This window comes from Sylvia atricapilla, chromosome 1 (assembly GCF_009819655.1).
Source record: "Sylvia atricapilla isolate bSylAtr1 chromosome 1, bSylAtr1.pri, whole genome shotgun sequence".
Lineage (NCBI taxonomy): Eukaryota > Metazoa > Chordata > Aves > Passeriformes > Sylviidae > Sylvia > Sylvia atricapilla.
In genome coordinates, this window is record NC_089140.1 from 143,050,377 (window position 1) to 143,071,994 (window position 21,618).

The window sequence follows — 21,618 nt, forward strand, 5'->3', positions numbered from 1 at the left end:
ACCTTTTCCCCCCTTAAAACAAGAACTCCCCCACATCACTAGAGGTGCTTTTAAATATGGTCACCATGTCTTGCTTTGCTATCACAAAATTAGGTGCACTTAATACTGGTAAACTACTTTGCTATCAACAGATAAAAGGCACTACAGACAGGTTGCTAAACAGTTTGATTAAGTAAAGCACCTAAAGTTTGCCACTGCTGCTGGACAATTGCAGGCTGATCCATCTATAACCCCCAGGAGTAAGATGAATTAGGCATGATAAGAATTGTTTGGTTTCTGGTCTGTCAACCAGTGAGTAAAATGACTCGCTGTTTATATGCCAGGTCAGAGAAAAGTTTCTTGTGATTGGAAATGATTAGGCACACTGATTAATGTTTCCAGTGCTCTTTGATCCAGACCTGCCAGTTGGAATGAGTCTTGCTGCACAGAGACATCCCAACTGCCTGGTAACGGAAGTGCAGGGGGTAGAAAATTGAATGAAAAAATGTGGGTGGGGATGGGAAGGCTCTGCTGTAAGATATGCTCTTTTTCCATCAGGCTCCAGGCTTGCATTCTTCGAACCATCCTCTTATTCCTGGAAGTCAAGGCAGTTTGTAACTCATATTGTGCTTGTCAGGTTTATTCTTTTTAAAGAAAATGTTCAGGAGGATTGCCAAGTCCATCTAAACTTCCAGCACTGATAAGGACTTCAGGGTCTGCTAAGTTAAAGAAGAAAACATCCCAAGTCCAAGAAAAGCTTTAGAATACAGCACTTTTTGAGTAGTCTCAACTATACTGATACTGTTGTTTCTCTTAGTGTGCAGGTGGCATTTTCTTTTTGATGGATGTTTTTCTTTCAGCCTTAGGAATTCCCATTTTTAACCCTCAATTAGAATACCCCCCCCTTTTTATCATAGGTGAAATATTTGAAATAATTTTCTATGACAGGACACAGGAAGATTTGCTTGAGTGTGAGCAAATATTCTGGAGTCAATGCAATTCAGCTTAATAAGTGGTCTGGAAGGTAGTGTTGAATGCACTGTTACCAAATTTGAGGATGAGCCTAAGTAGTGTGGATATTTTTATGTGGGAAACTGGTATGAGTATACATCAGTTTTCTGCCTTTGTGAAGTTGTGCTGTTTTCAAGCTTATGTTGTCTTCCTCTGCATGGTCTGAATCAGTTAATATCTAATTGCAGATCAATTTCATAAAACTAGGTGCCTACTCTGCCTATTTTCCAGTTTGCAGGTGGCTCCATGGTGGCTGCTTGGCTGCTGCTTGCCCTGCTGCTAATGTTCCTGTTTTCCTCCCCAGCTTGTGTGGCTGCCCTGGCATGTTACTGGGACAGGGAGCAGTGACGCAGGGTCTCCTGGAAGCCCGTGGATGGGCCAAGCAAAACACAGCTGGGCATCATCCCAAGTACCTCAAAGACTGCTGCAGAGAGTAGGTTTCCATTGTCTCAGATATCTCATTGTACTTAACAGCAACAGAGGTGTCTGCATCACCCTCATTTACAGCAAGCTGGTGACTGGGGCCAGGAAAGGGAGCAGTTTGTGGTTAGACATGCCTCCAACTCCTCGGGGTAGGAATCACTGCTTATCAGAAGCAATTTTGGAGAGGTATTTCAGGTGTGTCTTCCACGATGGAGACAATTTCACACTGGTGGAAGCCTTCCCCAGTGGTGGGTGACAGGCCTTGGTGGCCCAAATACCTCCCCAGCCACATGCCTCTGACACTGCTCCAGCTCACTGCCAGCCTACTTGCTGCCTTGCTTGTCTGCCACATGTGAGACAAGAAAATGTTGGTGTGACTGATGAACCCATCTTCCTTATCATGTTCATCTTGGTATGGATCTTAGCAGGGAGGCAGTGGGTTGGAGAGTGAGTTTAAAGGTGCTGACCAAAAATTAGCTCAATCATTTGCCTTGTTATTGCTACCACAGTTAACCCTTTGGCTGCTCTCTCCACAGTAGGGTATCTGTGAGGCTCAGTTCATCTCTCAGGCTCATGGCTCAAGACATGACAGGTGTTTCTCTTAGGTGAGACCTTTGGTCACAGCCAGTTTTTGCCTTTACTGGTAGCAGTTGCCTTTTTTCCCTCTTTCATGAGAAGTTGCTGCTCCCAGTGAGAGGCTGGGGCATGCATGCCTGACCATGCCCATGAGGTGAAGGGCTGGTGTGACGTGGAACATAAAACAAAACTGTACTTGGGGAGGCATGGCCAGCAAGAAGCACGAGACTCACAGCCCCTCTGGGCAGGGTTAGACTGGGCAGACACCTGGCAGAGAGAGTGTCTGCCAGGTGTCCAGGTTAGGGTGCAACCCAGGGCATTAAAAGTCTGGGTATGTGGGAGCTGGAGCTGCTGTCTGAGTTGTCTGAGTGAGAGATCTTAAAGATCTTTGTATGTTGGACATCCATGGAAGGAAATTGCTGTTGGATTCTTACTGCTCTCTGTTCCAATTTGAAAAGCTCAGGACAATCTTTCCCCTGACATAAATGCATAGCAAAGTATCTATTGAGAAAATATGGGAAGGAATCACGGAAACAGAGACAAGACTAGATTAGAAGGGACCTCCTGACACCGTCTGATCCAACTTTAAAAACAGAGCCTTAGATTAGGTTAGTTGAGGCCAAATCAATTTATATCTTCATTATTTCTAGTTAAAAAGATTTCACTCTCTCCAGGCAACTGATCCTAATGTTTGATTGCTCTCACAGAAAAGAATTTTTTGAAATTTTGAAGGTGGAACTTTCCTAGAAGCCAGTTGTGCCCATTGCTTCTTCTTCCATCATGGTGCATCATTGTGAAGAGATGTGTCTCCTCCAGGACTACGTTTTAGGTATTGGGAGGCACTGATCTGATTTCCCCACACTAAGCCTTCCCTGCTAAATTCTGAGCAAGCAAAATGCATTCAGTTGTAAAGTTCTCCACTCCCCTAATCTTCTTGGTCCCCTGTGGACCATCTCCAAGCTTTCAATGTCTTTTGAAATGAGAGGAGAGAAACTGGACATGCTCCAGGTATGGCCTACCAGGTGCTGAGCTGAACAGAAAAATCACATCTCTTCCTCTACCAGCAATAGTCTCACTAATCCAGCCCAGGATGCTGTTGGTTATCATTCCTGCCAGGATACTTGGCTGGCTCATGTTCCTCTTGCTGTCTGCCAAGACACCCTGTGCCTTTTCAGCAGAGCAACTGTCCAGCCAGCCAGTGCCCAGCTGGTGCTTCTGCTTGGGATTATTCCATCCCAGGTTCAGGACTTGACATTTATCTCTACTGAACCTCATGTTAAACTTCATTCTTGTTGGCCAAATCTCAGCAGCCCGTTGAGGTCTCTATATGGTGACTTTTACTTCCAGCACTGCCACGTCTTCACTCAACTTAGGTTCATCCTCAAATTTGGTGACAGTGCATTCAACCCTACCTTCCACACCACTTGTAAAGCTGAATTGCACTGACTCCAGAAGAAATCAATTTGTGCCCAGCTGCCAATATGACTTTGAACCTTTTAATTTTTGAGTTAAAAGTTTAGTCAGTTCCTCAGCCATTTTGTGTTTCATCAGCCCAGACCTAAATTCTAAAGATGCTCTTGTTGATGGTGAAATAATCCTATCTGCAGATCTAGGTGAACTAAAGTACGGTTCTATGTGGCTTGAGATATCTTTAATATTGCTCTTGCAAGTTTAATTTAGCAGGGACTGCTCTTTGATCTTGCATGCATTCAGCCGTCTGAATTTTGGCCTGTCTGCCAGTACCTGGAAACCAGGTCTCTCCAAGGAGTGAGCCTGGTTTCAAGGGACTGTTGTGATGTTGCATGCAGCTGACTGGTACCATGATGGTCCTTAGATGGAGTTGTCATCTCGTGAGAGGTAGCTAGAGTTCTTGTAGGTGAAAGGAATGTGTAAAGCTTGCACAGACCAAGCAATAGGTGGCCTAGTTTTGGACTTACATTAATATCAATACTTATATATATCAATACATACATTGTTTAATCAGTGCAATTATTTGGCATGAGTACCCTGATATACAGCAACCTACAGTCTCAGACTTGTATGCTTCTTTCATGTTCCAAAACAAGATATACATCTTTAGCTCAGACTTTCCACTTTCAAAATGCTAGGAGTTATCCAATGATACCATAGTAGTTGCATTGGAACTTGAGTTTTACGTTTTAATAATTATCACATTACATAGGAAATGCCTTCTCTCCACTGTCAAAGGGTGGATCTTTCTGCTCCAACTCAACAAGTGCCCAAGTCCATGTATCAGTCTGGCTTCTGGGAAGAGCAAGAGGAGGATAGCAAGGGTTGCATAGGAAGTCCAGAGAGGTTCATGTGAGGCCTCTGAATGGGACTGTCCTCCTAGGCAGTGATTTGTTAACATTCAGCTGCACATGGGTGTCCTTCTTCTGCACCAATGGATTCAAATTTTAAGATGTAATTGCAGTTAGAATTGTAATTGTAAGGCAATAGACATGACATTGCTTAGCACTGTTATTAATATTCACATAGCAGGTAGCTATGTGCCTCTCCTTTAGGAGAGTGGAAACCTGGCATCCACCCAGCCTCTGTTAATACCAACTCCAAGTTATTTCTAGATGCTAAGAAGGGAAGTGTTCTTTTATTCCTAATTTTTCTGTTATGTTTTGTTTGTTTGTTTGTTTTGGGTTGGTTTTGGTTTTTTGTTGTTGTTGTTGTTGTTGTTTTTGTTTTTGTTTTGGTTTGGGTTTTTGTTTGTTTGTTTTTTTTGTTCCCTCCTCACTAGAATTACCTGTTTCTGGTCTGTCTGGAGAGGGTCGATAGAAAACAAGATTCCACTGGAACATTGAAACATGTCATTGCAACACCCGTGGTCAGTATTATGTGTGTATACATTAATAGTCAGCTGAGTCTAAATAAACCTGCAGAATGCCTGGTTTTGGCCCAGCAAGAAGTGGCAGCTGGTGTTTCCCCCGTGCTGTGGGCTACCTGTTGGCTTAGAAAAGGTGGGATAGTTTGGGGTGTCGTTTGCTTGAAGCACTTTGTCATGTCCTCCCACAAGCCCTCCCTCCCTCTGTCTGGCTGCTTGCAGGTTTTCAATGAAAGGCGCTGTTCACACATGCAGCAACTCAAATTATCTCTAAATAAACCAGTATATGTGGAGAGTAATTCATGAGTACTTCCAGCACAGTGATAAATGGCAGGCAGGGCCAGTGCATACAAGGTGGCCCCTCAGGCATGTGTCTCAATCAAGTTGTGCAAAGATACTGTAGAAGGGTGTAGAAACATGACCCTAAAATAAGAGCTGTGTCTTTTGGAGCTTTTGAGAGCTGATTGTGACAGACATGCCGTATTTGATCTGTCACCTCGTGTCTAATATTTTATTTCCAGAACTTGACACATACTTTAGGTTTTACCCCCTATTCCTCCGCATGTGACTACCAGTCTGCTTCCTGAAAAAACAACAGTCGCCTTAGCCCTTTAAAGACACCTTAAACAGCCATGTGTAATAAATAATAACAATAAATTTGAAAAGTTTATGTACTGACCAGCTGTTTTCCAGCCCTTGCTGACAAAATTCTTGAAGTGCAGTTTAGCTTTGCCTTAGCAGATGCTATTCTTCTGTGATGACTGAGAGAGAGGAAAAAGTCTGCAAAAGCAAGAGCTGTAGGAGGTTGTGGCCAGGTTTATCCCAGTAGGTTAAATAGGGACAAGGCATAACCCTGGGCACTGCTGTATACCTGTCTGTTCTGTAAGCTGTTAGCACGGCTCCAGCCCCAGCTAGAGCTTCTGCAGACAGTGCTTGGGCACCATCTGTGGATGCACACTGGCCAGAGGCCATCACAGTAGTAATTAGGCAGCAGGCACCTTGTTCTGAGGATGTGAAAGGGCTTGGCTGTCTGGATATGAGCTGCTGGGCAGTTGCTTCCAGTGCCAGGGGATGGAACGAACTTGTCTTATTTACATGTATGGACAAGATGAAGATTTTGGAATAAAGGAGCCTCAGTGGTGAGATAGAACAGATGTGGATTTTGCAATTTCTATTAAACTTTCAAGTACTGCTTTCAGATACTGTCTCTCTTGAAAATCCTGTGCTTGCTGAACTTCTATTATTGCTCTCACATGGCAAGGAATGAAGAAACCCTTGAGTTCAGATATTAAACATAAAATAATGTGGAAGAAATGTTAAATGACGGGGGAGGAATTTTGTTCTGGTCTACAGACAAATTATAGGAAATTCATAGATTGCCAATGACGCACTTAGAAAGTGTGGTGTATCTTTCTATTTGTGAGAAGAGGAAGAAGGCATAGAAGGAAAGACAGCTCAGAATTATGAGAATATTAAACACAAATGGTACACAACCTGGTGTGCAGTGCCTTGCATGTCACATAATATTGTCTATGCTATTTCTGTACATATCTATGCTAGTGTCTGTTTTACTATTAGGAATGATAAAAAAGCATCCACTGTAGTCAAACTGGTCATGCTTGTTGTTGACAAAATGACTATTTTTCTGCTCTTAAAATTCCAGCTGAAATTGATCTGATTCAATGCTGTAAGGCTCATCCTTCATAAACCAGCAGTCCTGGAATCCAGCACAGATGAATCATAGATGAAATGTATTTTTGCCCATTATTTCAATGTTCTGCTTGTACTGGGGAAGCCAAAATTGAACACAGTGCTCCAGATACAATCTCACAAGTGTCAGATAAATGGGAATTAAAACTTCTTTCAACTTACACAGTTGTTTCACCATAGGAAGTAGCCTGGTTGGTCAGCCAAGAGATCAACAGCACTCTCCTTGTCTACACCAACAGAGGTAGAGGTTATCTCCAGAGGAGCTGGCATATCTTTGGCTAAGGCACTAAGCATAGAAATGTGCCTGGCTTGAAAAGTAGAAGGTGGACCTTGGTACTGCCTGTTTGTAGCACATTGTAGGTGTATCTTCATCCTGTTAAAATGGAGTCCCATGAGCATAAGACGCATGGTCTAAACAAAGAAGGAGGCAACAGGGATTATTTTGGTATTTCAGAGGGCTTAGTGTATAAAATGATCCTTTCTCTGTCCTGAATGTTATTTGAACCTATTTCTGTGTTCATTCAGTCTTTTCTATCTCCTGCTTTTTAACAAAACTAGACCTGAAGGGACATGAAGCTTTGACTGAGGTGCTGTGCTATAGCTGAACAGCTCTGCTTAGTGGAGCTGTGTAAGTGTTTACAGCATGTTTGCAGATTGGTAAAGTGAAGAACCATGCGAATAAATAAGTAGCCCTAAAGTGCTGAAAATGAATGCTCTTTGATGGATTGAGGGGCTGGGGGAAAAAAACCCCCTTGCCTTGCATCCTTTCATTATCCTTTCACAGCAAGGCGGGTGAAGGGGATCCTTACAGGGGGAGTCACAAAACTCTTGTCATGTTCCCAAGGTCTGAAATCAGTTGACAAAATGTGCACTGAGCAACCCAAGAGCCTCTCCTCTCAGGCTGGGAGGTCTGAGCACTGCCAAAACCTTCTGGCCCCCTCTCCCAGCCTGATGCTTTGAAAGAATATCGTTGGCTCCATGACACTGCGTGTCTGTTGACTTGTGTTTGTATGTTTGTGCTGGGATGTGTGCACAACTCAAAAGCAGGTCTGAGGTTAAGTAAAGCCCCTTGCTTGGTGGGGAACCTTGATCAACATGTCACAGAACGTGACAACTTCCATAATGGTTTTTAAAAAATGTGTACAGGGTTAGCTGCCAGCTTCCAGGGAGGGATATGTGTAACCACTTGAAATATTCAACTTCTGAGCTCTGCCATCTTCTCTACAGAAGTTTTGAAGACTTTGTTTGATTTCTCTATGCCAGCCAGTTACTGTACTATTTATCTGACATCTTTGAGTTTTGTGTGGCTTACTGAAGAGTTTTTCATGTCAGAGACTTAATATAGGCTTTAGTATTTTGGTTTTTTTCCTGGTGCTCTAACTTTAAAAGATTTGGGGTTTCATTCATTTATTTATTTCTTTCTATATATATCTCTTTATGGGAAGATATTTAATATTTTTGAAAACTTACTCCTTTTATCATGTCTTAATTCTTAATTCATCTAAAACCATGTCCCACTTTGAATTTAGGCCGAACAGCCCTGCCATGACATGACACAGTTTTCTCTTGTTTGGGCACACAACTTAGCACAGATTAATTTGGAGGTGAAGGTGATAAAAAGATACCTAGGCTGCAAAGATATAACAAAGTTTTGTGCTATGTACATTAGTTATAGCATACCCTTATGTCCCTCCAAGACAGGGGATATGGATTGTGCTCTTTATGAAAGGCCTGTATAACATTAAATGCTGGAAATAAAAAGATGATTGAGAATGATTTTGCAGTCATTATGGACTTTTATTTCAAGAGCAATGTGACTGCTGGGGTCAGTAATGATAACCAGAGTAGGCCTACCTTTCACATATTCTCATAAACAAGTGTTGGGTAAACAAGTATTGGGATATTTACATGAAAAGAAGAATACTTGTGATGCACAAAAAAAGATTTTATTAGATAGGCAGAAAACCAGAATGATACCATGACCTGCCTATTACCTTCTAAGGTCACAGTCACCTCTTCTGCCAGTATTGGAATAATTTGCCACTAATCTCATTTGCTGTATACTTTTCAGTAATATACTTCTGCTACACATCTTGAAAGAGTTGAAAGTAGTGTTAAACTGGTTCTCCCATCCCCACTGGACCTCTGTGCAAATGAGAAATGAGAATCAGGTAAAAGGCTTATGAAAACAACTATTTTTGGCTTAGCCCTGATAGGACAACAACTCCATTGTTCTGCTCTGATATTGTCAGTGTGACTCATCTGTAGAGGACTTTCTGGCCCATTTTCTTTAAAAATGTGCTCTATCCAGAGAACTGACTGGGACATTCTAAAACTGGAAACACTGAAAAAGAACAGTTTGCCTGTTTGTTGAATGTTGCTAACCCTTTCTATACCATCTGACCTCAAAAGGTAGAGTATGTGCTGTCTTATGCAGTAAGGTGTTTTCAACCAGAACCTTTTTTCTTCCTTCTGGTGGATAGGGATTATGGAGAGATCAGATTTTAAGGGTGTCATGGCGACTTAATTCAGGTATCCTCAGAGACTGAATAGCTGATAGGTAATTCAGCATGGGAAGAATGGTCAAGACTGGGTGATGCCGCTCTGAACCTCATCTGGCCTCTGGTGGTACCCTGCAAGCCTTGGGTTTCAGAGGATTTTCCTGGTCTTTGAGATTCCCAAAGCATGAGGACTGCTGCTGAGTTTTGAGGATGCCACCACTGACAGAAATGTGATGCTCAGCAGAGAGCCTGGAGACATTTCCTCCTTTAGTGCCTTGCTGTCTCAGGTGCAGAAATCCCACTTTCCCCCAAACTTGGAAAATGTTGTCTTCAGTCACTCAAATACCAGAAAACAATGCATTGGAGAGGAAGGGTTAGTCTTGCTATCCTCCCAATGAGGATATGTCCCTTCCTTTTCACTTGTGTGTTTTCCCTGAAGATACAAACTCAGGTTGCAGTTGTGTAAGTGCTTACTAAGTGTAATACTGAATAATCTCTCTTTCAAGGGATTGAAGTATTACATTGAATTAGGACTTCGGAAAAGTAGAAGCCAAGCTCCTTTTGCCAAGAGGAGCTTCCATTTATAGAGTCTGGAAGTGGTCTGACATGGACATTGGTGACCTGCTTTGTTATCTGTATGTGAAATCTGGCTCTGCTGAAACCAGTGGCAAAACTGCCATTACCTTAAGAGTCCTGAATATTTTTTTTCAGTATGTTTATTTGCATTACTTTTTTCCTATAACATTTGATATGTAGGCATAGAGGATATGGGGAAAATATTGATGTGATTGAGACACACTTTCCATTATGGTAGGGGGTGGGCAGATGTCACTGTGGGAAGATATATTCAGAGTTTTGCTTGGCACTTTGAAATACCTTTAATTTTTTCCTATCTGCCATGCTTCATCCTTCTAGGTTAAACTTGTGTATGAATGGCACATCTTATTATTTTGAGTGTTCTGTGTTTTTCTTCATTATTTAGATATTGAACTTCCAAAACATTCCTCTTAGCAGGGCAATTCATCCTCAACTGGATTTTAATGAGACCAGTGCTTCCCTTCCTGGGAAAGTATGTGTTTCTGGTCAGAGAAGCCCACCTTTCACAAACCACAGCTACAGCTTGTTTTTTCAGTGAAGCACAAAGCACACAGCCACTTGCAAATGTCAGTTTTCTTAGCATGAAGCAAATATGCATTTTGTAAATGTGGGACAGACATGTTTTGATGTGGGTCTTGAACAGGGCTTCAGTATGGAGATAGCTCATCTTTAATTTATAGTTACCTGCAATTGAACCATTCCAGGAAAAGCCATTTTGTGGTTCTTGGGCCAGGGAAGGATAAAAACCTTCTATCCTAAACAGTAACAGGTACGATAGGCAGAACAGATCTATGCTCCTTGAATGAAAACTTAGTATAGGGCTCTTAAAATGTTTCCATTATTAAAATCATTGAGAGATTTGTGCTAAAACTCTTTCAGGTATCAGCTCTTCTTTCTCTGGGAAAAAAAGATACACTCTTTTTTTTTTGTTTGCTACCTCTGTTGCCACAAGCAGATTCAGTTAAATTCAGCTGGCAGCCAGTTACCAGTGGTGTTTTCCAGGGCTCAGTACTGGGGCCAGTTCTGCTTAATCTCTTTAACAATTATATTGATCAGGGGACCAAGGGCACCCAGTAAGTTTGTGGACACCATTAAGTGTGTGGATTGGACTGTTGATCTGCCAAAGGGTAGGAGGGCTCTGCAAAGGGATCTGAACAGGCTGGGTTGATGGGCCAAGGCCAGTTGCATGAGGTTCAAGAAGGCCAAGTGCCAGGTCCTGCACTTGGGTCATAACAATCCCCTGCAGTGATGCAGGGTGGGGGCAGAGTGGCTGGAAAGCTGCCCACAAGAAAATGACCTCTGATCAGCAGTTCATGGCTGAACATGAGCCAGTGTGTTCCCAGGCAGTCAATAAGCCCAATTGCATGTGGTCTACATCAAAAGTGTGGCCAGGAGGGCCAGCGCTGTGAGTGTCACCTTGTGCCGGGCACTGATGAGGCCACACCCTGAGTCCTGTGTCCAGTTTTTAGCCTCTCACAGCATGAAAGACACTGAGGGGCTGGAGTGTGTCCAGAGAATGGCAATGGAGCTGGGAAAAGGGCTGGAGCACAAATCTGATTAGGAGCAGCTGAAGGAGCTGGGGGTGTTTAGCCTGGAGAAAAGGAAGCTCAGGAAAGACCTTATCACTCTCTACAGCTCTGTGAAAAGAAGTTGTAGCCAGGTAGGGGTGAGTCTCTTTCATAAGCAGCAAGTATTAGGACAAGAAAAAATAGCTTCATATTGTGCCAGAGGAGGTTTAAATTGGATATTAGGAATCATTTACTAATCTTTTCACTGAAAGGATGTTCAAGCATTAGAGCAGGCTGCCCGGGGAATTGGTGAAGTCACAATCCCGAGGGAGATTTAAAAGATGTGTAGATGTTGCACTTCAGACAGAAGGTTTAGTGGTGGACTTGGAAGTGCTGAGTTAACAATTGGACTCAATGATCTTAGAGGTATTTTCCACCCTAAAGAATTCTATGATTTTGAGATGTAACCACAGGTTTTAATCTGAGTATGAGACTTGCTGCAACAAATTCTCTGGCCTCTCTTGTGCCCAGTTTTGACTTAGTTGAATCAAAATGGCATTTTTGGCCTGAAAATTCATCAGTCATTTGAGTCCAACCGAAAACTTTAGTAGCATGGTCTGTTTATAAAGGGAGTCACAGTCTTTTAGGAATCAAAACCATTTTATAAACAGTAATTGGTTCATGCTTTCCTTCTACACATATGCAGCCACCACCAAGGATGAGGAATGTCTTGGGTTTTTGTAGGGGATATCAATGGCAAAGATGTATGTAAGCAGCACAAAATATTAAAAAACCTGAATTTTATCATAACTTTGTATTCATGCTTCTAAAGGAGCTATAGGATTTTTAAGGGGTCTGTACTTGTTGGTCTGTAGAGCACCAGCAGTAATCATAGAATTAAAGCATTTATTAAGGTTGGAGAAGACCCCCAGGATCATAAAGTCCAACCTTTGACAGAATACCGCCATGTCCAGTAAGCCATATAATGATATATCTTTTCTATCCAGGGATGGTAACTCCACCACTTCCCTGGGAAGCCTTCTAATGCTTGAGCACTATTTCAGTAAAGCAATTTTTCCTAATATCCAACCCGACCCTCCTTTAGTGCAGCTTTGGGTCATTTCCCAATGTCCTATTTCTCTTTGTCACCTTTGGATTGTTTTGGAGTAAGTGCTTCTGTACCAATAGTGGTAACACATTGCTGGATTATCTTTACCTTGGCCTGGAATATCTCAGTGCTCTTTGATCAGCATTTGGGTGAGAGAAATTTCATTGTGCCCCTTGTGTGGTACTGCGGGTGCCTGTGTACTGTAAATACAGCTGCGTGTCTGGCAGCCCTGCCTGTGTGCCTGTCCCTGTTCAGACCAGCTGGCTCGGGCCCCTTGCTGAAGGCTGTTACCTCAAGCAGCAGAATTGTTCTGCACTGTGGTATATTCAACCTTTACTGATGCTAACCACAGCTTCTCCTGAAAGGAAAATGTGTCCTTGGCTAATCTGTCAGAAATTGGCTTGTCCTAAATCATGGGAACAAAGAAAAGCTTGTAAGGAAACCACTGCACTATCTCTATCAGTCAGCCTTTCCTTATTTCCATTACATGCAGCCTTGCTTATGTCTCTGACACTTAGGGAATATTCAAATTCTGTTCTTCTTTACTTTTTCTTCAGACCAACTGTCTTTAGGTCTGGTCCAGACCCCAGTCAGTTTGAGGGAAGTCTTCCTAATGCTGTTGGCTGGCTTTGGATCTTCTCCATCATTTGCATTGCTCTTTAGTAAATCAGAGGCACACGTTTGACTTTTTAGAAAGCTCATCTCAGGAAGGTGGAAATCAGATAATTCCAGTGTAGCACCTCAATGCTCTGCTTGAAACAGATCTGTCAGAGGGTTACTCACCCCAAAGAAAGAGATAACAAAGGAAGGATTTTCTCTTGAATATTGTATGGTTTCTGATATTTTCTATTAAATACAATCCAATAGAAAATATAAAAGACACAGAAATCTTTTGTGCAGCTTGCTTCCTCTTTCACACGGACAAATTCCACAGGATCAAATTCTTACACCCCTACTTGAAACATCCTTACTATAATAAAAGACCTAAAAACTTAGTCAGATCTCACCATTTAATATATGCCAACAGGGTGAAATGGACCAAAAGTCTAAATTAGTACTGTCAAATATCTGTAGGAACTAAGGAAATGGGCTTCAAACCTTTAACCCAGAATCAGCAACAAACATGGATTTTTGCTTTGGAATTTTGGGGGTTTTGGTTGTTTGGCTTTTTGTTTGTTTGTTTGTTTTGACTTTGTTTTGGTATTATTATTATTATTATTACCCTTATCACTGAGGAGGGGTTTTCTATGGAAATAAAATACTGCTTATTTCTGGCCTACTGGGCTGAGGTCTAAATTAAAAGAGCAGCTGATTTTTGGAAGTCCCAAAGGGATGGAAGAGCACAAGAGCAAGGGATCCTTGATGGTGGCTTAATGGAGAAACAGAAAAAAGACAGAGCCACCAAGGAGCAAGGTCCATGGTGCTTCCTCTTTGTCAGGGTTTGGGCACAGGTCACAGTGCCATTGCACTCCAACTTGGGAGCAAAGCATCACTGAAGAGGACAGCGTGTGAGAGCTCCTGGCCAGACATGTCTGGAAAAAGGGACAGCTGCTACCAGCACTCCAGGCAGATGGGATCAGCTGCTAAGGGAGCACCTGAGCTGGAAATGGGGGTCTCTAGAACTCCAGTTGGTCTCCATCTGAGCTTTACCTCTTGGTGCTGGGTGGGCATGTGCACAGAGTGGTTCTGGTCCTTGGATCAGATTGGGCTTTCCAAGAGCACTCAGGAGCTTTAACTGGAAGAGGGCAAGCTGAGAAAACTGCAAACTCAGTTTCTGCTTGGGCTGAAAAAAAATTCAAAGAGGGCAACTGTAAGGGGTAGGTGGCAGGTTTGAAGGGTTGAAGGTAATGTGATAGGGAGTGTGGCTTGGTGTTCCTCTCCTTTTCCTAAGGAAATGGCTTAATGTCTTTAATTTGGTACTTTATAAAGTGAATCTTACCTGTGTCAGAGGCAATATCAGCTGTTCTCCTAGGCATCTGGGCTGGGAGTAGTGCTGATTTTACTGCTGGTCTTCAACAGAGACCTCTGGAGGCTAAACCTGGCCCTTTGAGGCTTGGCAGAGATGTTGTAGGTGAATTGTGTCTTGCTTTTGAACACCTTGCTGGAGCCTCTGGATGCTACTGAAATGCTTACATATAATAACAACAACAAGGGCTTCTTTTCATCTCCTTGTGCTGAGTGAGGTGTTACTTTTGGGGGATGGCATGTGTCTGTCTGGAAGAGCATTGGATTTAGCTGGAGAATAGCTGGGAACTGCTAACAAAGGTGTGAGTACTCCAGTCCTTTTCCACAGAAAACCTGAACTCTAATAAAAATGCTTATTTATTGTTTTATCTTGGCTTGCTTTCAGGTCTTTTATATTACAGCTACAGAGATTTAATTAAGAAGAATATTGAATGTGGTCAACTTTGTGCACATTAAGGATGTGATGAAAACAACAGCTACTGTAAAAACCCTTAAATAGTTCTGTCAGTCTCCTCAAAAAGGGGAAACTTGGTGTTTTCTAACCAGTATTTTCCTATAATGAAATAGGATTGGGGGATTTTAGCGGATGATAAATTGACTGTGAGTCAGTGGGGCGACACTGTGCTAAAGGAGTCTGCTCTACTGTACTGCAGATAGTGTAGGGTGTACTTCAAAAACTAAATAAAAACTACCCAGACATTTAATTTTCCGCTTTATTCAGCAGTGGCTGGGCCACAGGATGCAGTTTAGGACTTCATGTTATAGAATTGGACAAGTGACAGTCCAGAGCTGAGACCACAGCACTTGTGGAAAATGAGAATCAGTATTTTTGCAGAGGAGGGTGCTTCCCTGACAGGAAGAGAAGTGAATGAGTACAGCTCATGACAATTACACACACAAATTCTCAGACTCTGCAGCATGACACCTGATCATCAGAGATGCTCTGTCTCCAGGACCCTGCTCTGTATGGGATTATAACTGCAAAGAAACAGCAAATAGAACAGCATGAGACCATCTCAATGTGAAAATGGAGGCCCAGCTGCTTTGTTCTGGTTCTTGCCTTTGCATCTGTTCTACATTGCAAGAAGGCTGATACCAATTCCTGTATAGCCAAATGCAGTCCGCAAAGCATCCTGTGTGGTTTAAGCCCAAATTCTTGGGGAAGAATTAATCTGAAGGGTGCATTTTTGTTGTCTTAACTGGCAAACAGCTGATCTGACAAGAAGCCTGTGGTAGTGCTGAAAGCTCACAAAAGTATTTCAGAAGCATCTTAATTCATGGCTCATATCTCAGTTTGTGCCTCCACATTACTGGTTGCTCTATATTAAATCTTTCAGCATTTGAGCCCAGCTGCCTCTGCTCTTTCCAACAATAAAAATGAGGGTCACTTCTTCTCATTAGTCAGTAAAAGCTGAATGTAAAAATAACATGCTGATGTTGCTGCACGGAAGTGTTTAAGTTGGATTAAATATGAGAGAAAAATAAATCTGGGAAGAGCAAGCTACAAAGGGAATTGCAGATTCACTTTCCAGTCTGAAAGATTTTTAGGGCAGAGACTGTCAATTATTTTGTTTGTACAACAATCTCAACATAAATGGGGCCTCTAGCTGCTTCCACAATGTAAATTATTGATGCTGGGAGGATCCACAAAAGACATGTGCCTAGCTTTAAGCACAGGGGTAATAAAACTGACATCTAAAGGAATCCTTTAGCCCAAAGTTAAATATGTGCTTATGTTCTTTGGGCATCTGGTGGCTGCGTTGCGGCTTATGTACCTGATGGGTTCTTGAAGTAACAAAGCTGGCTGTGCTGTGATAGAGGATGCAGGTCTGAATAGACACACTTGGGAGTTCCAGGTAATTCTTATGACCTCTCAGACAAACTCAGCCCTGTTGACTTCCCAGAAAACTACTTGAAATAGATAGTCTTTATCCAAAGTGACAGCAAGTACACGATCCTAATAAAAGAAACATGGACCCGTTGCACATCATCCTGTCATTGCGTTACCTTCCCTGACAAAGGAGGGTGGCACACCGTGATGTGAAAGAGATCTGAGGTGACACGGCACCTGACAAGACATCCTGGCTGATGGAAAAGGAGCTGGAAGGCAGGGAGGGTGGGAAGGAAGTGAGGCTGGAACCCACCTGGAGCTGTGGCTCAGCACTTGCTGGTTCCTTTGTGTTGGGTGGTCTGTGCCTGTGCTCCTGGCCTCAGATGTGAGCTCGTGAGATGCCAAAATGAGCCTTGACTAAGCAGGAAAAAAAATTCCTCAGGCTCTGGGGCCTTTTTGGCTTGCTATTTTTTCACCCCAGCCTTCAAACAACCTGTGCTATAACAGACTGTAAGCCCTTACAGATTTGCTAGCCTTTGCGTTTTGGAAAAAGCCTTGCTTTCTTTTTGACTCAGTTTACACTACTTTTCAGCCATCTCTCCCTCTCTTGGAAGTGGAAGTTTGCAATGTATTATGCATGATGTTATTTAAACCTCTATGTTGATTGTGGTTTCTACAGGGGCCCTTTTTTTGATGTAGCTCTTTTTGAATTTATCACCTGCCTTTGGAGCAAGACACTTCTGGCTTGGCTGTCATTGCTATGAAATGGCAGAGGGAGCAGCATGAAAGGAGCCCTGAGCCCTGCAGATACAATACCGTGGTGATCAGCAAAACCCACCTGATCACACCTCTCTGTCCTGCTTGGGGCCTCTGTGCTCTCTGCATCCTTCAATCTCCCTTCTCTGGTCTCCCTTTCGCACACTTGCCCCTTCCTGGGGGATAAATTGCAGGCAACCTGTTGGAGGCAGTGCCTGTGCTTACAATCAGAGGAACCCCTTTCAGGAGGGTGAGCTGCTAGGAAAAAGATGTGGATTTTCCCTTTTCTTTACTCTTTCAGGGCAAAAGAGAAAGAAGCTGTGTAATGCCTCCTGTTTATCTCTTTATCTTCCCACTTGAAGTGCAGAGCTGAGGGGCAACTTTCCATTCCTTACTGTTGCCACCATGTGGTTCTTTCTTTCAGGAAGAAGGTGGCAAAAACCTTTGGGAGATGCACAGAAGGAGCCCATGAGAGATCTGCCCCTGATGAGGGGCACCCTGTCTAGGGGTGGTCGCTGACCTCTGCAAACAATTCTCTACTCACCCCAGTGTCTCTGGTCCCACCCCAGTGTCCAAAAAATGAAATTGTGTCTCAGAGAGAGGAAGCATGACCCAGCTTTCCCAAGTGCTTAGGAGAGGGTGTGGCTCTGCAGAAGGAAGGTCAGTCCTAAGGCATCCAGTGCAAGGTGGCAGCTCCTGCTCCTTGGGCTTGGAAGAAGACCTTGGCTGAGCCTGGAGTCCATCTGAACTCTGCTGGTTCAGAGGTGGCATGCATGGCCACCCATACTTCTGAGACCCAGAAAATACTGAGCCTGTCACCACAAGAGAATTAGTTTCTTCCAGCTTCTGGCTGCAAGAAAGCAGCCTTTCCCTTCGGGAGGAGCCTTTTCAGAGCAGAGGTGTACTTATCTCCTCCACAGAGTCATTGTTGGAGCTGTGCTCACAGGGCACCATGTTATGGGCAGAGCAAAACTGGTATTTCAAACTGGAAGAAGAAAAAAGACAAAGGGAGTTACACAGATCAGGAAGCCTTGGACGTGTGAATGACTTTGCCCCTCTTCTGAATTGTGTCTTTTAAGTCTGTTGCCTTTTTCCCAACCTGGAAATGAAACTCGAGATAAGCATCAAGTAGACAATTTGGTTGTAGTCAATCAACCCTGCCTAGGGCAGAGATCTGAGGTAAGGAGATGCCCTTTAAACAAGGAAGATGTAGGAACTGTGTGATCCTCAAAAAGCTGTTAGAGACCTCAGGGACATTCTTGCAAAAGGCAGTGCTGCTATGTCTTCACAGCTTCCCATTCACCAAGCTCCATGTGCTGCAGTCTTACTGCTTGGTTGCAGTGGAAATTGTCTCCCAAATACAGAGAACTCCATGCTCTGGTGTGCCAAGCAGCCATGCCCTCTGCTGTAAGGCCATCACCCACTGATTGCCTGGGCACTGTGTGAAAATTGACAGATTTCAACTCCTGAAATCAGGTTTTGCTCATTAATCTTTGCACTGGGTTGATTCCCAAGCTTGCATGACATGATTAATTTAAGCTGGACAACCAAAGAAATTTGAGATTTGGAATGTAGGGTTTTTCTGACTTTTGGGGTAAAAAAATCTTGCTTCTCTAGAACAAATCTGGGGTTCAATCCTCTCTTTGTGATGCCTCTGTGGCCCAGGCAAGGGTTAACATCTCTAAGTCACCCGCTCCAATGCCCACCCTGCAACAGGCTTAGCTTGCCCTTCCATTGTTTGGACTAAACCTTCCCAGATTTACTTACTTCCTTTTGATGTCTGGCAATGTTTGTTTATTAGCGCCAGTGGCCTGTGTTAACTCTGAGTAAGTCTTTGACTAAATCCCATTCTCTGCCTTTCCTCCCTTCACGGGCTTGTGAGTTGATAAACTTCAGTGCTGGCTTTCAAACCCAGTGAGGTTAAACATGAACTTCTTTTACACCTGCCTGCTTTCCCAGCTAATGGACCCTGGTGGCCGCCGAGAGAGGAGTCCTTTTATGGCAAAGAGAAGGCTGCAAAAGTTCATTTCGTTTCTGGTTCGTATGTTTGAGAAGTGGGGTTTTAACTCTTGGAGAGGAAAGGATTATTTTAGTGAATTCCCTGCTGTCCTGAGGTCATCTGCTTAACAGTAGCAGAGAAATAATAACAGAGCAGGTATTAGCCCATAAGTCACATAGTGTTATATGTAGTCCACCAGCATTATTTTATTATTCCCTTTTTTTCACAGTGCTTAAGTACCATTTTGGGACTCAGGGTTTAGACAGATTCAATCTAAAGTATGAATCAAGAGAAAGAAGATGAGAGCTGTTTGGGAAATGATAAGTACTTCCTATGGAAACTTTTGCAACAGTTCTGTTTTTCCTTTAATCATGGGAAAGTTCCATTAAAAGAACAAAGCCTACAAAAAATCCTCTCAAAAAACCAAGGAAAACAAAACCCAAAATCCACATTTTTTTCACGTTTTAATATTTGCAATTTTTATTTCTGCTGTGGGACTATCTCAGGAGAAAAGGTATTGAAAAAATCTCATACAACTATATGTGCCTTTTCATTTTAAGACAATCTCCTGACTAGATTTACTCATGTTATTTAATTACAGACATAAGCCCTACTCTCAAATTCTATATGGGTTATGTGCTTAATGTATATGCTGTAGGTTTTATGATTTATGATTACAAAATAAGGGTGCATGATAATATTTTTAAAGTAAAGAATCTTTGTATATTTATTACTCCATTATTTTATCTCATAAATTTCTCTTAATCAGCAACGATTAAATTTTGAGTCATCAATATTTAAGAGTCCTAAAATGCCTTGTGGGTGCTTAAATGTTCTTTTTACAGGATTTACAAATTCACTGATTTTTAAAATGGCGTTTCAAGGGTCTACAGATGTTCCAGCATGGAGAAATAACTCTGTGGTGCCAGTCTAAACTTTTCTATGCCATAAAAATGTCTTTGCCAAAAAGAACTCACATTCAAACTGCAGGTGATTGACAGATGGCAAAGAGGAAGGATTATAGAATATGAATTGCAGAGTGAATCCACATTGCATGAAAGGTTTTAAAAGCTTAGGGAAAAATTGTGGTCATCCAGAACTGAATTTACATGACAGTCAGATAACATAATAACAGCTCTCCTTTTTATCTCTAATATCTTTTCTTCATATATTTTCTTGAACTATGGCATTTGGTGGAGGGTTTTTTAACTAATTTTGCCCATGATTCTTTGGCAGTTCCTTTGATCTCTTTCAGTGTGGTGATGGAAAGAAACTTCAGCTGAAGGTTTCTGGCATTGTTCATGAAATTGTCACCCAGTTCATGTCACCTGTCAGAACAGTGAGGGGAGTAGACACGTGCCTTTCTACCCCTCCTAATCATACCCTAGATTCCATCTCAGCCCCACAACAGCTTCTTCTCCAGTGTCCCATGCCAGCCCAGAGCAGGACATGTCCTGTGTGCCTCTGCCAGTAAAGGCCAGAGCAGAGCCCACAGGGATGCTGTGACCGATTTCCACCTACCTCCAAGAGCATCAGGGACCTGGTCACCAAGGCTGCAAAACAGACTTCTCAGAGACACTTAGACACTGTGAAGGAGAGCAGACTGTTATTTAACTTTAAAGATCAAAGCTTGACCCTGTCTACCTGCAAGAGCTGTTCCTGCCAATGTAGAAACCTTTTGGTTTCAAGAGGTCTCTGGTTTACACAATCAGGGCTTTCTCCAGTCCTTTCTGCAGCCACCTTAATGCTGAGATGTACACAGAAATACTCTGCAGAAGCCTGAAAACAGCTCACTGTTAGTTGGGGGAGCGGGGGGGGGGGGGGCACTATTTTCCAACAGGTCAATATTTTTGAGATTGTTATGATAACCAGGGACCAAAAAACCTGTTTACATGGAAAACTGTGCTGATGTAGCTAATGTAGTTGCAAATCCTAAGTGCATTTCAGCACAAATCTGCATATAGGCACAGCTCTTTGTAAACAAATGCCCTAGTGCCACAGCAGCCCTCAGAACAGGAACAGCTTTGCCTTGTCTTTAGCTAGGATTGTGAGTCACAGAAAGGTTTTGTTTCTCCTTTTTACATGAAAAACCCCAGCCTCTTGTATGTTCCAAATATCTTCCTTTAAACATTTATTTGCCTGTTGCAGTGCTGGACTGCTTGTGCCCTTTGCCTGAGCAGTCAGGCAGTTCCCTTTGAAGATGTTTACTAATTAAATAAGAACAAAGATGGAATGAATGTTAAGGACCTTCAAACACTTGTTGTATGCTGCAGTTCCATGACTGTACTTCACAAGCTGCTGTAAAATCCATACATTTTGGAATACACCATATTCCTTTAATGGATTCTCTTTGTTAAAACAGTTAAGGGGAAACAAAAGGAATTCTGGCTTGTTTCATAGCCTGTTTTTCACATCTGCAACTTTTACAGTAGGAAAGGTGAAGAGTTTGTTGGATTTGGCAGAGCACTGAGACCCAGCATGGCAGATTCCAGCTCCAGCTGTGGCTTTAGGAAACTTACTGGCTCTGCTTCTTTTCCTTATCCACCAAGCATAAGCTGGTACCTAAAGGCACAAGTGCAAACCAAACCCCGGCTACATGCACTGCCAGATTCAGGAGTATCCAAATTCTGAATAACCCTTATTTTTAGGATCTGGGGTAAAGTTGCTTTCTCACTCATTTATGTGTGACACACTCGTGCTGTTCTCAATAGCTGGAGATCTTTTTAATTAAAGAACAATGATAAAAAGCCACATAAAATAGGTTGCATCAAAGCATCATCATACTACAAATGCAAATTATTATAATTATATAAGATTG